Genomic DNA, 14,240 nt, shown 5'->3' on the forward strand with positions numbered 1-14,240 from the left:
TTCAGCAAACAAAAATTGCATCCTGTGTTTGCAGATTACAGTGGGTCGCCGTGTTGGCGTGAAGCAGCAGGACCAATTTTGGATGCAACTGGCACCTTGTTGTGTTTGCGTTAAGCTGGGAATGAGGAAAAAGGATCGCTGGGGTTTTGTTTTGGGTGCAACTCAGCGAGGCACATTTGAGAGGAACTAGCAGGAATGTCTAAGGAAGTGTGCCTGCATACAAAAGCTCACAAAAGCTTCCATATCACAGCAGCAACACTAAGCTCAAAATGGAAATCAGGGGAGCCACACTTTCTGTAGAAGTATCCAATAGCATTGTCCTCTGAGGTCAGCTGACTTAAGGGCCCAATTAATTATATTCCGGGGTCATAAACCTACTGCCTTGGGGTTACATTCTTCAGTTTGAACAACTTGATGGTAATGTGGAAGATGCAGTAGCAAAATCTGTCTTGTGGTTAACCTCATATTTTGTTGGCTTATTATTAGTGAAGATACATTGTGGGTAAGCAGAGTGCTCAGGGCACATAAGGCAGCAGAGCCTATCTGGTTTGTGTGTGCTGATAAGAAAGAAAGAGGCCTCCTTTATCTTTGCAAACTACTCTTGAGTCCCTTATTGTAAAGAACTCCATTCTTGGGATAGAGTAGAGATAGGATTCTAAAAACTAGTTAGGATGCAATAGAGATGCTGTAGGCATGTCCTGCTATCTTGGTGCCAAGAGAGAGTACAGTGGGGAGAGAAGGTGTCAAGCTGGAAGGAAGATTCCCTTAAGTGAATTTTAGAATTAGAGTCAGATTAGTATAAGGGTTAGGAGTGCCAACTTCTAATATGGGTAGCTGGTTTTGATTCCCTGCTCCCCCACATGCAGCCAGCTGGGTGACCTTGGGCTTGCCACAGCACTGATAAAGCTGTTCTGACTGAGCAGTAATATCAGGGCTCTCTCAGCCTCCCCTCCCTCACAGGGTGTCTGTTGTGGGGAGAGGAAAGGGAAGGCGAATGTAAGCCACGTTGAGACTCCTTCAGGTAGAGAAAAGCAGCATATAGCAACCTTCTTCTTCAGTAATATTAGGGTGCTCTCAGCCTCCCCTCCCTCACAGGATGTCTGTTGGGGGAGAGGAAAGGGAAGGTGAAGGCAAGCCACGTTGAGACTCCTTTGGGTGTCTTTGTCAGCACTGCACATCAGAGCAGTAGAAAGGAAGGATGTTCAGGGTCTTGGCCTATCTAGCTCTCTGACTATAGTCCCCTTTCTGAAGTCTGAGAAGTCCGTCACTTCCAAAATTAGGCTGCCTTGCTGATTCTGGTTCCTCCCTTTATTTTGACTTTGCTTTGATGTAATCCTTGCTTGCCTCCCATGGACTTGTGGCCTGATTGGTTTGCTTGACCTCAGGCCGGATTTAGTGTCTTAATTCACTGCTTGATAGCTATAAGTTAGGGGAGGGCAGACTATGTTTGTGAGAGAAGGTTCATTCTCACCCTCACTCACAAAATGTGCCGTCACCTCTGGTTTCTCTGATACAGGGCGCTGTTCCATTGGTAGAAGATGCCCTTGTGACAGTCAAGGGAACTTTGGGCTAGAGGAAAACCAAATTGAGTCAGGATCAGAACAGTAGTATTTATTGACCTTGCTTGAAAGTAGTTAAACTAACAGTGGATATAATCTTTTAAGGTAAATAGAGTGATTGCTGTTGACTGCAGCCAGCGTCTTTGTGGAGGGTAGGAACATCATCCTGATTATCTCTAAGAAAACCACTTTATTATAGTTGAGTTGCTTTCTGCATATCATATCATTTCCCACAACATTTCTTAACATAGCTATATACAAAGTCCTCCAATAGGTATAAGAGTGGCATTACTACTACTACTACTACTACTACGTAATCTGCTTGGAGTCTCAGAGAGAAAGGCAGACTTTAAAAAAACTGCTAGTAGTAGTTGTAGGTTATTTATAGGCTGCCTTTTCTCTCTGAGACTCCAAGCAGATTACATTGTGTAAATCAAGTATAATCAATTCAATGGGATTTGGACTACAGAAATCCAAAAACAAGCAGAAATCGCAAACAAAGCTGAATCAGAAGCATGCATTTTTAAACATGATACATTGAGAGATACAGAAGCTACATAGTCTGGAGCATACTTATAGTAGTATGCAGCAGGACAATGGTGTAGGTTATAGCCCCTTTCTCTTTATCAATGCGATTTTCTATTTCATTACATACAAGCTCTGTTTACCAGTGCAAAAAGTTTAATTAGGTTCTCCATGTCATGGTCTCTCTCCGTCTGGATCAGCCATACCAGTATGTTGTTGTTAGGTGCAAAGTTGTGTCCGACCCATCGCGACCCCATGGACAATGATCCTCCAGGCCTTCCTGTCCTCTACCATTCCCCGGAGTCCATTTAAGTTTGTACCTATTGCTTCAGTGACTCCATCCAGCCACCTCATTCTCTGTCGTCCCCATCTTCTTTTGCCCTCAATCACTCCCAGCATTAGGCTCTTCTCCAGGGAGTCCTTCCTTCTCATGAGGTGGCCAAAGTATTTGAGTTTCATCTTCAGGATCTGGCCTTCTAAGGAACAGTCCGGGCTGATCTCCTCCAGGACTGACCAGTTTGTTCACCTTGCAGTCCAAGGGACTGCAGTATAGCAATCATTATGAATGAGAACAACCATTAATTGTCAGGCTTGCTCAGGACAAACATTAATTTAGAAACACTAACAGCTGAAGGGGTTTTTAACTTTCAGTGTCACTTGAAATAAGTCCTGTGCATTACGCTGTGTACTAATCCATGACCCATGCTTTACTAACGTATGTGGTCTTGTAACTCCTGTTTTATTGTCCAATAAAGTGTGCTGTGCAAAAGCTTACACCTTGAATAAGCCTTTGTTGGACAAGGGTGACACTGGACTCAAACGTAGTTAAGCGTATGCTCAATTTTTCTTCATACATGTCTTGAGTGATTCTCATGTTAATTCCAATGCATGTACAGATCAGTGTGTGATTTAAACCCCACATTGACCCAGGTACTGACCCCCGTCTTCCTTTATAATACACATTGACTCCTTATGAGCAGGCATATGCACATAAAGTTTGCCTGCTTTAGCTCAGGAAATTCCTAAAGGATTGAAGGCAGAGCCTTGGGAAGGTGAAGTTTGGATAAGGGAGGCAGCTCAACAAGGATGCGAAACAGAGTCTACCCTCCAGAATGGCCATTTCCTCTAGATCTGGTCTCTGTAGTCTAGAGATCAGTTGTAACACTGGGGGCCTTTCCGCACAAGGACCAATGTTGCCAATTGCTTTCACAAAGCGGAGACGCTATTTTAAATAGTGGAGTCTCGGCGTTCCGCATACCTGCATTTGTAGTGGAATCCAGTCGCGTTTCAATCGTTCCCCACAGGTTTCCGGTCTCGCGAAAATCGCCAGAAAGGAAGCAATTTTTTCTGTGCTTGTTCCCGCCCCTGGCCGTCAATCAAACGAACAGCCAATGGGCGGTTGTTATCATGCTCCGGAAAAGCCCCTTTCCCTTTAAGCACAGGTTAAAAAAAAAAACACGTTGCAACGAATATGCCTTGATTCTTCCTAACGTAGAGACCCATCTAGCTGGCGAGTCATCGTTACCATGCTCCCCGAGTGAAAAGAAAATCCCCCCCCCCCGCATGGACACGATTTTCGGCCGAAAATAAAGGGAACTTGCAAACAGGTGGCTGTGTTGTGCTTGGGGACTTAGGGGAGCTTTAAAGCACTTCTGTGGAGGGACTGTAGCCAGAGAAGCCTCACTGGTTCGTTGCTTTCCCCGCTCGCTCTGCTGGGGAAAAAATGGCAATCGCTTCACCGGAAGTTCGGAGGAGAGAGCCAGGGGGAGGGACTTTGTTGCAGCCGCTACATTGAGAACGCACAGGTCTTTTTCGCAAGTGTTGCAGGTTGTTGGCAGGAGTGTTGTAAGCCTTCTGCTACTTTGAACTCGTGCGGAATGGCCCTGGGAGTTCCCCAGGCTTCATCTGGAGGTTGGCAACTGTGATGCACATACCTGCATTCGCTGTAATGTGAGCAGGGTTGAGAACTGTGTGCTGTTGTGATGATGATTGTGTTCCTAGGCTACAGAGTTACAGATCTGAATGGCCCGTGCTCTGTGAAGGGAAGTGGTTTAAAAGAGTGCAGCCTTGACTAGCTTGGGAAGTGAGAACCTGGCCTCTGAAAAGATGTTAGACAAGAAGATTAATGGGTGTGACTTGTTTGAACAACTGTCCTGGGGTTCCCCCTGCCAGACTTTTTACATCAGTATCCGGCGTGGCCTGCTGGAAGAGGCAGGCTGTTGGCTTTCTTGAAAGGAGGCACTGCCCTGACGTGAAATTCTGGCTATGGAGCCAAGACTATTAAGCCATTAATGTACCACACCTAAAGGATCTGAAGTGTTGATTGCGCCCTAACAATCTTGCTGACATTTGCCAAAGATGCTGTGGTTTATCCTGTCGATCTCTATAGAGTAGCTGCCTACTCATTCTTTGTGATTTATATGCAAACAAAACATGGGATTTATGTTTGCACTAGGGGCCAAGCCTGTTCAGGGGTACACAGGAGCTAGATTAGAGGTGGGGGTAGAAGAACTCTGTGGATGGGCTCTCCCCAGGACCTGGAAAGGCTGCAGGCTGGAGGCCCTTGAGCAGGAAACTCACCAGCAGGGTCAGCTCTCACGCATCAGGGATCTGTGAGCCTTGGAGGGTAATGGAAGGAGGAGGAGGTGGTCAGGGGTGGGGAATGGAAGGTGATTGGCTGGCTGCTGGACAAACAGGCAAGCCGGTTGGAGGAGGAGGTACTCAGGGGCGGAACAGCCACCCTGAGTGGGTGTCTTAGGCCATGAGACACGCTCCTCTTCCAAGGCCTTACCAGAAATATATTATATGGAACAAATATTGCTGGGTGGGGGAAACACTCAGTTTCTGTGCTGGCATTTGCAGCACAACTTTATAATCAGTTCTTCTCTTCATTGTCAATGGCATAGCATTTATGTGGCCCATTTCAAGTGTTCATAAGTGTTTAGCGTATGCAGTCTCAGTGAATTCACTAGCCACCTGTCAATATGACCACCATAAGTCATAATTGCTACGAAGAATAGTGCTCATAGTAACAGTAGAAGGGATAGGATATAGAGATGTAATGGCCCCATTGCTTCTGTCCATAGGTTATAAGTGTGGAAAGTGCTCTCAAGTCACAGCTGGCTGACTTATGGCAACCCCTCCCCATAAGGTTCTCAAGGGAAGAGACCTTCAGAGGTGCGCTGTAATTGCCTGCCTCTGTGTAGCAATCCTGATATTCTTCCTCATTCCAGTATGTATCTTTACAGGGCTTTCGAGATCTGATGAGATCAGGCTAGCTTGGGGTATGTACCAGAAATCTGGTGTTCACGCTGAATTATTTTAGCACAGAGGCATAGCAATATGTTTTTAAAAGCCAGGCACTTGATACAGCTTATACATTGTTATGATCATTGCTATCGCTAGCCAGTAAACAGCAGACAAAAAAAAAAGCCCACCTTTAAACTGTTCTCTTAGAGCTTGGTTGGCCTGATTTGTGACACCCACTTCCTACGTTCTTTATAAGCAGAAAACATCAGACTGCTGAAGCTTCATTTTGGTAACTGATTTTATGACAACTTATCTCCCCGTTTTCTTGGTTAAATATTAACACTTGTTTTTGTTGTAGTTGCTATACGTGTCACTGGATTCAAACTTTGTTCTCTGCTGTACCAGCATGTTTCCTAGCAAACATTTCTGCATAACGCTTGTTCTTTCCTCTTTAATTTTCCAGTTTTTAACTGCCAGAACTCAGTCACAATTGAGGCACAAGGGTTTGCTTTACTGTACCACCTTTTGGTCCAGGATTATTAGAATTAGGGATTATTAGAATTATTAGTATTGCCAGCCTCCAGGTAGAACCTGGAGATCTCCTAGAATTACAGCTTATCTCCAGAATTCATAACACAGAGATGATTGAGAATGGCTGATTTGGAAGATGGACTGAAGTGCTATGCTGAGGTCCCTCTCAAATCTCCAGGGATTTCCCGAACTGGAGTTGGTGATCAGGAGCAGTTTAAGGTTTTGTGAGGCTCGAAGCACTAGAGCAGGGGTAGTTAAACTGCGGCCCTCCAGATGTCCATGGACTACAATTCCCATGAGCCCCTGCCAGCGAATGCTGGCAGGGGCTCATGGGAATTGTAGTCCATGGACATCTGGAGGGCCGCAGTTTGACTACCCCTGCACTAGAGCCAGTTTAAGAATTTGCGTGGCCCTAGAAGAATACATTTGTCACAGGAAGAGCCAGACTGGGGGCAGCAGTGCTCTCCACAGTGGAAAAGGGTGTCCCTCCCAGTATCCTCACAGAGGGAAAAGTGGGGAGGAGAGAGGCTACAGCCCCAATCCATGGTGGGGAAGGCACCTTGCGGGGCCCATAGGATGTGCTTCATTGCTAAAACTACCCTGTTGGTGATGCTAACCATCTGGCTAACACTTATGGTATCCAATGTATTTTGTGCTCATGGTCTTGTAATCTTTACAATGGGTTTGTAAGGTAGGCCATTGTCATTATCCTCACACCATAGAGCAAGGGAAAGAGGCTGAGAGAGAAAAGTTTGTCCTGCACTGTCCAGTGACTTTATAGCCAAGGCAAGATTTGAAGGAAGATCTCCCGCATCTAGTTCTTCTAGACGCTAGGCTCTCTTTTCTCCCTGTATATGACGTTTCCAATTGTTTTTTAAAACATGGATGCTATAAAGGCTGAGCAGTCTACAGAAGACCAATGGTTGTTTGCTCAACCTGCCAGCCTCCAGGCGGTACCTGGAGACATCTTGCTATCCCAGTTGATCTCCAGAAGAACAAGGTCAGCTCCCCTGGATGAAATGGCTGCTTTGGAGGGCAGATTCTATAACATTATACCCTGCTGATGTCCCTCCTCAAACTCCATCCTCCCCAGACTTCACCCCCCCCCCCCAAATCTCCTGGTATTTCCCAACTCAGAGCTGGCAACCTTACCTTTGGCTGTACCAGTAGTTCTGGATGAGCCAGCTACAGGAACCTGTGTCAGTCCATGCCATAGTTTTGGTCATGTTCCCTCCCCCTCGGTTCTGAAATGCTGGGGTGGGGAGAGAGAGAATAAAAGACGAGCTAGTTTTTCGTACCCTGCTTTTCACTACCTGAAGGAGTCCCAAAGCGGCTTTTGGTTGCCTTCTGTTCCTTCCCCCACAACAAATATTCTGTGAAACAGATGAGAGGGAGAGAACTCTGAGAGAACTGTGGCTGGCCCAAGATCACCCAGCTGGCTAGACATGGAGAAGTGGAGAATCAAACCCGATTCTCCAGATTAGAGGCCGCCGCTCTTAACCACTACACCCAGCTGGATTTCAAGCTAACACCTCCTCCCTCTTGTACTAACAGTGAAGCTCATAGAAGCTCACCTATTAGTCACATGTGCCAAGAGTAATTTGCATAGTTTTTTATGGGGCATCCAGCAGATAGTAAATGATAGCTGACAAACAGTGATCAGAAGTTCAGGTATGAAAAGTCTCAAAGCTTTGGAATCAGCTGTTTGATAGTGTAGTCCTAGAAAGAGTCATGCCTTTTAAACATGTTGGCTTAAATGGATTTAGAAGGCTGTAACTCTGTTTAGGATTGTAGTGTCTTAATGTCAATTGTTTTGCCTGCCTCTTAATTGCTTCTAATCAATCTAGACCAGTGACTCTCAACCTGGGGTTCGGGACCCCTTTGGGGGTCGAATGACCCTTTCACAGGGGTCGCGGCAGGTCAAGCAGTTTGGGCAGGGGGGCCATCTACTCAACAGCCTTGTGGGGTAGATTGAGAGAGCGTTCGTCTGTCTGGAGCAGCGGAATATAGTGAGATCGGCATGGTGGGACAAGAGGCAGAACTGAACTGAGAAACCCTGGAAAAAGAACAATTTATATACAATCATGAACAACGGATCTTCACGCCATTGGTCAGTTTCGGTTTAATTTCTGTGAAATTCTTGCGTCATTTTATGGTTGGGGGTCACCCCAACATGAGGAACTGTATTAAAGGGTCGTGGCATTAGGAAGGTTGAGAACTACTGATCTAGACAGAGTCATAGCTACCTGGGGGAGGGGGCAGCTCTGGACTCCTGCAAGAAATTCCCGGCTCCTTTTTGGATGGTTGGCGTTCATCTAGGGAAATAAACAAGTATTTTGTCGTAGGAACAGAACTAAATCAAATAAATAGGTAGCAACATTTAGGTTCTGGCTGCTTTGTATTTATCCTCCCCTCCCCTAAGTCTTAGAAGCTTTTGTCTGGCCCTGGAATCTAATCCACAGGTCATTTCAGCCCTGATTTTAATTAAACCCAGTGCATGACAGCCTATAATTATGAGTGCTATGGAAAATTAATTTAAGGTTGCTCCGCTTTAAAAGGGATATTTAATCTGGATTGATGGATGATAGCATTGCTCCTTGGGAAACGAGTCAGATGCCCGCTGAAGTTAACCCCAAATTCAAATCCTTCCTGTGCGCTGCAGTGTGCTAGCAGAAGGAAGCCGATCAGAAGGGGCAAGGTAATGCCTTCAGCGAATGGGTTCAGTGGTTGAAAACCAATTCTTGCAAGCATTCTTTGAGGCCTTTTCTGTGTGTGTATTACGTGTCATAAAAGCTTCTAGCTTATGATGACCCCATCACTAACAACCTCTGATATCTCACCATTGACAGCCTTGTTCAGGTCCTGCAGAATGAAGATCTTTTTCTTCTACTCTGGTTTTTACTACCGGAAGGAATCTCTAAGTTCCTTTCAACCACTTTACCCCCTTTATCTCTCTGCAACAGACACCCTATGAGGTAGGTGAGGCTGAGAGAGCTCTGAGAACTGTGACTGACCAGGCCTCATGAGTCTCAAAGTGACTTCCAGTCCCCTGCCCCTTCCTCTCCCTGCAACATAAACCCTGTGAAGATGGGTCTGAAAGAGCCAGAGAACTGTGACTGGCCCAAGGTCACCAGCTGGCTGCATCTAGAAGAGAAGTGAGGAATCAAAAGAAAGCAGAAAGCCTAGCAGGCCAATAACATGCTGACAAGTATCCAGGCTGTTGCCTAGCAATGAATTGTGAGGGTGCTGGCACTGCAGCGTGGCATAGTATTTGGAGTTTCAGACTAAGTTCTGGGAGGCCCAGGTTTAAATGTCCACTCTGCCGTTTAAGTTCATTGGGTGATCTATGAGCCACTCACTTGCAGCCTGTCCTACCTCTCAGGGTTGTTAGGAGGTCAAAAAGTAGGAAGGGAGCATAATAGGTTAATCTACATTGGGTCCTCACTGGGCAGAAAAACAGGGATATAAACAAATTAATCTCTCGCCTCATTCCTCTGCCCAGCATTGTCCCCTGTCTCTAGTGGCAGAGATCAAGTTGGTGGGTCCTTCACTTCACCTTCAGGGGAAGCAAGGCAACCTGTAACAAGGTTCCAGTTCTTCTCCAGAGCTGACATAAGAGCAGGATGGGATGGAGATAAGACTAGGGGGAGGGCATGCAAACCCCAAAGGAATCTCTGCTCAGGGTATTCTTAGAAAGCCTGAGCTTTCTTATGACTTCTCAGGACTGTCTTTTTTGCCTTCACTTATGCAGGGACACTGCCTTAGATTTCAAGAGCAAAGTTGTGTGTATGTTTTAAAGCAGTGGTCCGCAACCTTCTCGAGGCTGCAGACCGGCAGTAGCAGGGAGGGCGATCACCTGGCTGCGCATGCGCGGACCGGCTGCGCATGGTGCAAACGTGCATGTGCGGCCCGGCCGCGCATGTGCGGCCCTGCTTCCCTCTCCCCCCCTCCCACAAAAAGAAACTTGCCGGGCCGCAAGCTAACCGGCTGCTTTTGCGGCCAATTTGCTTGTGGCCTGGGAAGTTTCTTACGGGGGGGGGGGGCGGGGAGAGGGAGCTGCGGCCCGGTGCCAGGGCCATAGCGGCCTGGCACTGGGCCGTTGCCTGGTGGTTGGGGACCACCGTTTTAAAGTATGGATGCTCCATAAGAGTAAGGTGACCAGATTGTCCCACTTTGGGAGGGACATCTGGGGGCACCTTGCAAATTGTACTTAAGTTGAAATTTAAAATATATATATTACAATATATATAAATATATATATTACAAATATATATATTACAATATTTGTGTTCTATGCATTCTATTAAAATTTTTGTTGCTCCATATAGACCAAATTTTAATCAAGAACACCCCCCCCCTCCCGCTTTGGTGTCCTGCTTTACCAATGTTAAAATCTGGTCACCTTGCACAAGAGAGGTTAGGCCCCCTCTTTAAAATTAAAAACAATATCCACCTCCCAAAAAGAGCTGTTTTTTTACCCCACTTTTTACTACCTGAAGGAGTCTCAAAGCAACTTACAATCGCCTACCCTTCCTCTCCCCAAAATAGACTCCCTGTGAGGTAGGTGGAGTTGAGAGAGCTCTGGGAGAACTGACACTGGCCCAAGATCACCCAGCTGGCTGCATGTTGAGGAGTGATGAATCAAATCTGGTTCTCCAGCTTAGAGGCCACTGCCCTTAACTACTACACCAAGCAGCTAATCAGCCCTAGTACTACCCTTCAAGCTGCCAAGTTGCAGATGCATGTATCCTCTGGGGCTGTGCATTGGGGTATAGTGGTGGGCTTTGAGCTACACTTGTGTTTTTCTCCACCACCCTAAGGGCCATTCCTAACTCTCAGATGTCAGCTACAGCAGTGGTCCCCAACCCCTGGTGCGGAGACCGGGACCGGTCCATGGATCAGTCGGTACCGGGCTGCTGCTCCTCCTCATCCTCCTCCCCGGCTGCTGCCTCGGGGGCTGCTCTGCCGCCGGCTCACCTGTGGTGCTCTCCAGCGGCTGCCATGGCTGGGGCTCCCCCTCGGCCTGGCACTGCGCAGCTGCTGCTGGCAGCGCCCCCCAGTGGGCGGCGGGAAAGCAAGTGGAGCAGGGGCTCAGGCAGCAGCAACCCTCGGCAACTACCCCCCCCCGGGCCTCTGTCAAGTGTTGACCCGTTCTTGGTGATAAAAAGGTTGGGGACCTCTGGGCTACAGTACTTGCTAAGCTGGCTAGTCATCCTCCCATTTTGTGTATGTGTTTGCACTCCATGTGCTGGGCTGGCATAGCTGCACAGTTGAATGATGCCACTGTGGTCCTGGGCAGCTGGCAGTTTCTGCATGGGCGTAACTCAAATGATTGTCCACCAGCCCAGAGGCGTTCAGTGATGATTGTGATTCTGCAGTCTAACCCTCTTTGTGCTGGTTGTTGGATGTCCCTTTCCTGTTGACGTGCATTGTCTCGCAATGCACGATCCACCTTAAATCTCAGTGGGAAAGGTAAACTACTGATGACCTAATCGAATAAGTAAGCCAAAATTAGTTGGAACATCTTTATTTACAAGGTGCATGAAGAGCCGTTGCTGGCCGGGAAGCTTCCTCTCAGCTAATCTGATGCGATATAAGCGTCAGCAATGTTTGGCTCCCTTTCCACATTTTCATCTGCCTGGATAGCATTCTTTGCACTGCTTGCATATTATGAACTGCCTTGTACCAGCAACTGACCTTAGTTAGCCTTCAGTTAAGTAATCTGACCCAAACGGCAGGCATTGCTACAATTGCATGAGGATCTGGATTCTACAGTTAAAGCTGGGTGGTGGTTGTTAGGAATGGCCCTTAGGGTGGTGGTGGGCTTAGGGTGGTGGGTGGTGGGCTCAAAGCCCACTACTATACCCAACTGCTGCTGCTGTTGTTAGGGGAGGAGATTAATGCACAGCTGAACAAGAATGTTCCATGCCATTTTTTAACAAAAATGCTTCAACTCTCTTCCTTTTTGATTAAAAGAGCACTACTGCCACTACAAAGACAACTTAAATCTAAGTCTCAGGATATGGGGCGGAAAATAGATATAATAATTATAAATAAAAATAAATTATTGACACATAACTGCAAGCAGTGACCGAACGTAGCCTATTGTACTTGGGTCACACTTTGCAAAGACACGCTGGAAATACAACAATGCTAGGAAAAGTTAGAAGGTAGCAGGGAAAGAGATGGATTGACTCAATCAAGGAAGCCACAGTGCTCAGTTTGTAAGATTTTGCAAGGCTGTTACAATGGGAAATTTGGGAGGTCATTAATTTATACAGTTGCTATAGGTTGGAAGCAACTTGGTGGCACTTAACACATTTGTGGCTTTGAGTGTACATCAGACTATTGAAAATCAAGAATGGCAAACGAAATACTGGCAGTACCATGAAAGTATGGTGTCTTGTTCAGTATGTTGAAAATACTGAGGGAGGTATATCTAGTATTGCTTGGAAATGACAAAAGACAGGAAAGATGTGCTTTGGATGCAGCCTTTTCCTGAGTAAGCCTCATTGAGTGTGTGGCACAATAGGCCTACTCTGACCTGCAGGCCTTGTTCCAGCCAGCCCTCCTGGGTTTTCCCAACACATGGAGGGCTTTTCTCTTTCTCTGTTTAACCACCTCCATCACATGATCTTCATAGGGATTATCCAGTGGGGAGTGGTCATGGCTCCCAGCTTCCCTTTCTGTGTTCTTGCTTCTGGGTCTCCCACTACCCAGCACTTGGTTACTACAGGGACAATTTACTGCCTTGTTTATCACTGAGGGAGTAGCCACTTGCCAATGATTGCCTTCCCCCAGTGCTCCCTTTAACATAGTGTATCCAAGATGGCGGAAGTCTATGTGGCACAGGGAATCACTAACAGAATCAAGTTATAAAGCATTTTTTAAAAAGATGTTCACAAGCATGCTTTTAACACAGTACCAGAGTGTAAGTTATGTGGATTTTGTAGCTGGCTTGGAGCCGTATTACAATAAATCTATCATAGCCTCAGATTGGGGAAGGGATTCAAAACCAAAGAGTAAAGTGCAAATTCCTTTATCCCTCCCTCCATACATGCCCTATCAGATGTTAACTATATGTTAGGCTCCTTAGTTTAGAAAGCTACAGATCTAGGCAGGTGTTCCATTATTTTCAAGCCTGATTCGGGTGTTTAGGCCAGCGCGTGAAAATGGCTGGCTACTCCAGACCTCAGTTAAGAGTTCTGTCTGCTTTGATGGAACCAACACAAAACGGACCTTCCTTCTTGCTCCCAGGGCTTTTATGATCTCTCTTTTTCCCACCTACTGACCAGGTCAGGCTCCGTCAAAGAAGCTTTCCCTAAAGTCCTAGTGCTTAATACCTCCAAATCTCTGTCCCCTGCTTGGCTGGGGGGGGGGTGGAGAGCTTGACCATTCCATTGTCTCTTGCTAGACCTTCTAGCATTTCTAAGAAGGTGGCTGAGATAAGACAGAAAGCAATTGAATTGTCTTTCCCCTTCCTACCTGTTCTCGGCCCAGAGAGAAACTTTTGAAAACGCAAAGTGAAGGTTTTGCTCAGTTCAAACCTCCTGAGCAGATGGCTGAGTTCTGCTCTCGAAGAAAGAGAAAGATGAGCCTGGCCTGTGGCTAATCGTTTGCAGAAGCATCTCACTAATAGGTTTTTACTTGGTTCCCTACTGGCCTGATATCATGAGAGTGTGGAAACAAAGCAGTGTTGCTTACTGTTAGTACTTGGATGGGAGGCATCCAAGAAGAAGGGTGTTACTATGCAGAGGACGGCAATGGCAAAATCCATCTCTGCTCAGCTCTTGCTGTGAAAGCCTCACGGTCTGGGGTTGCCATGAGTCAGTTGTGGCTTGATGATGCAATTATTATTTTTCTTCCTGTGTTGCTGGAGCTGTCAGCGAGAAGAAAGAGGCTTTATCCTCTCCATCCCCAAGGTGAGAATTTTTAATTTGGCTTGTTGGTTCTGTTAAGAACAAAGAAAAGCAGCCATTAGTGAACCCTTGCTCTGAAGCAATATTATTATTTGCAAAGATGACAAAAGGGATAGAGAGCAAGCCGCATTAGTTATTTCTGGCTACGTTTCCACTCTTGGGCAATTATACGTCCCCTTTCTGCGGACGTGGTATGTGGATGTTAGTTAATCTGTTAGTTAAGATTTGAAATTGAAATCAATCCAGGTGAATAATTCATCGTTGTCTAAGTGTTGAAATATTCATCAGAGCCGCTTTCTGCTATGATGAATTATCACCCTGTTTGTTCTAGCTGTGGTAGCTCCACTCTGAATTCCACTGAAGTACAGAGTGACATAGTAAGGTCAGGGCAGAGAATGACTTATAAAACCACCTTGCAAAACAGCTGAGTGTTCATCATATGATAATGTCATTCAAT

General features: G+C 46.3%; 1 protein-coding gene across 4 annotated transcripts in view; it reads left to right on the forward strand.

Moving 5' to 3' along the window:
• Nucleotides 1-14,240, forward strand: part of SHLD1 (shieldin complex subunit 1) — a 95,221-nt gene that overhangs the window by 1,263 nt on the left and 79,718 nt on the right. The window contains exon 1 of one of the 4 annotated variants that reach the window (XM_077313114.1): nt 370-417. The exons of 2 other annotated variants lie outside the window; for them this stretch is intronic. The gene's annotated coding sequence lies outside the window, so the exon portion shown is untranslated. Of the gene's footprint in view, nt 1-369; nt 418-13,765; nt 13,787-14,240 lie in introns of those variants that run through there. One more of the 4 variants, XM_077313131.1, reaches the window with a different exon arrangement.

This window comes from Paroedura picta, chromosome 1 (assembly GCF_049243985.1).
Source record: "Paroedura picta isolate Pp20150507F chromosome 1, Ppicta_v3.0, whole genome shotgun sequence".
Classification (NCBI taxonomy): domain Eukaryota; kingdom Metazoa; phylum Chordata; class Lepidosauria; order Squamata; family Gekkonidae; genus Paroedura; species Paroedura picta.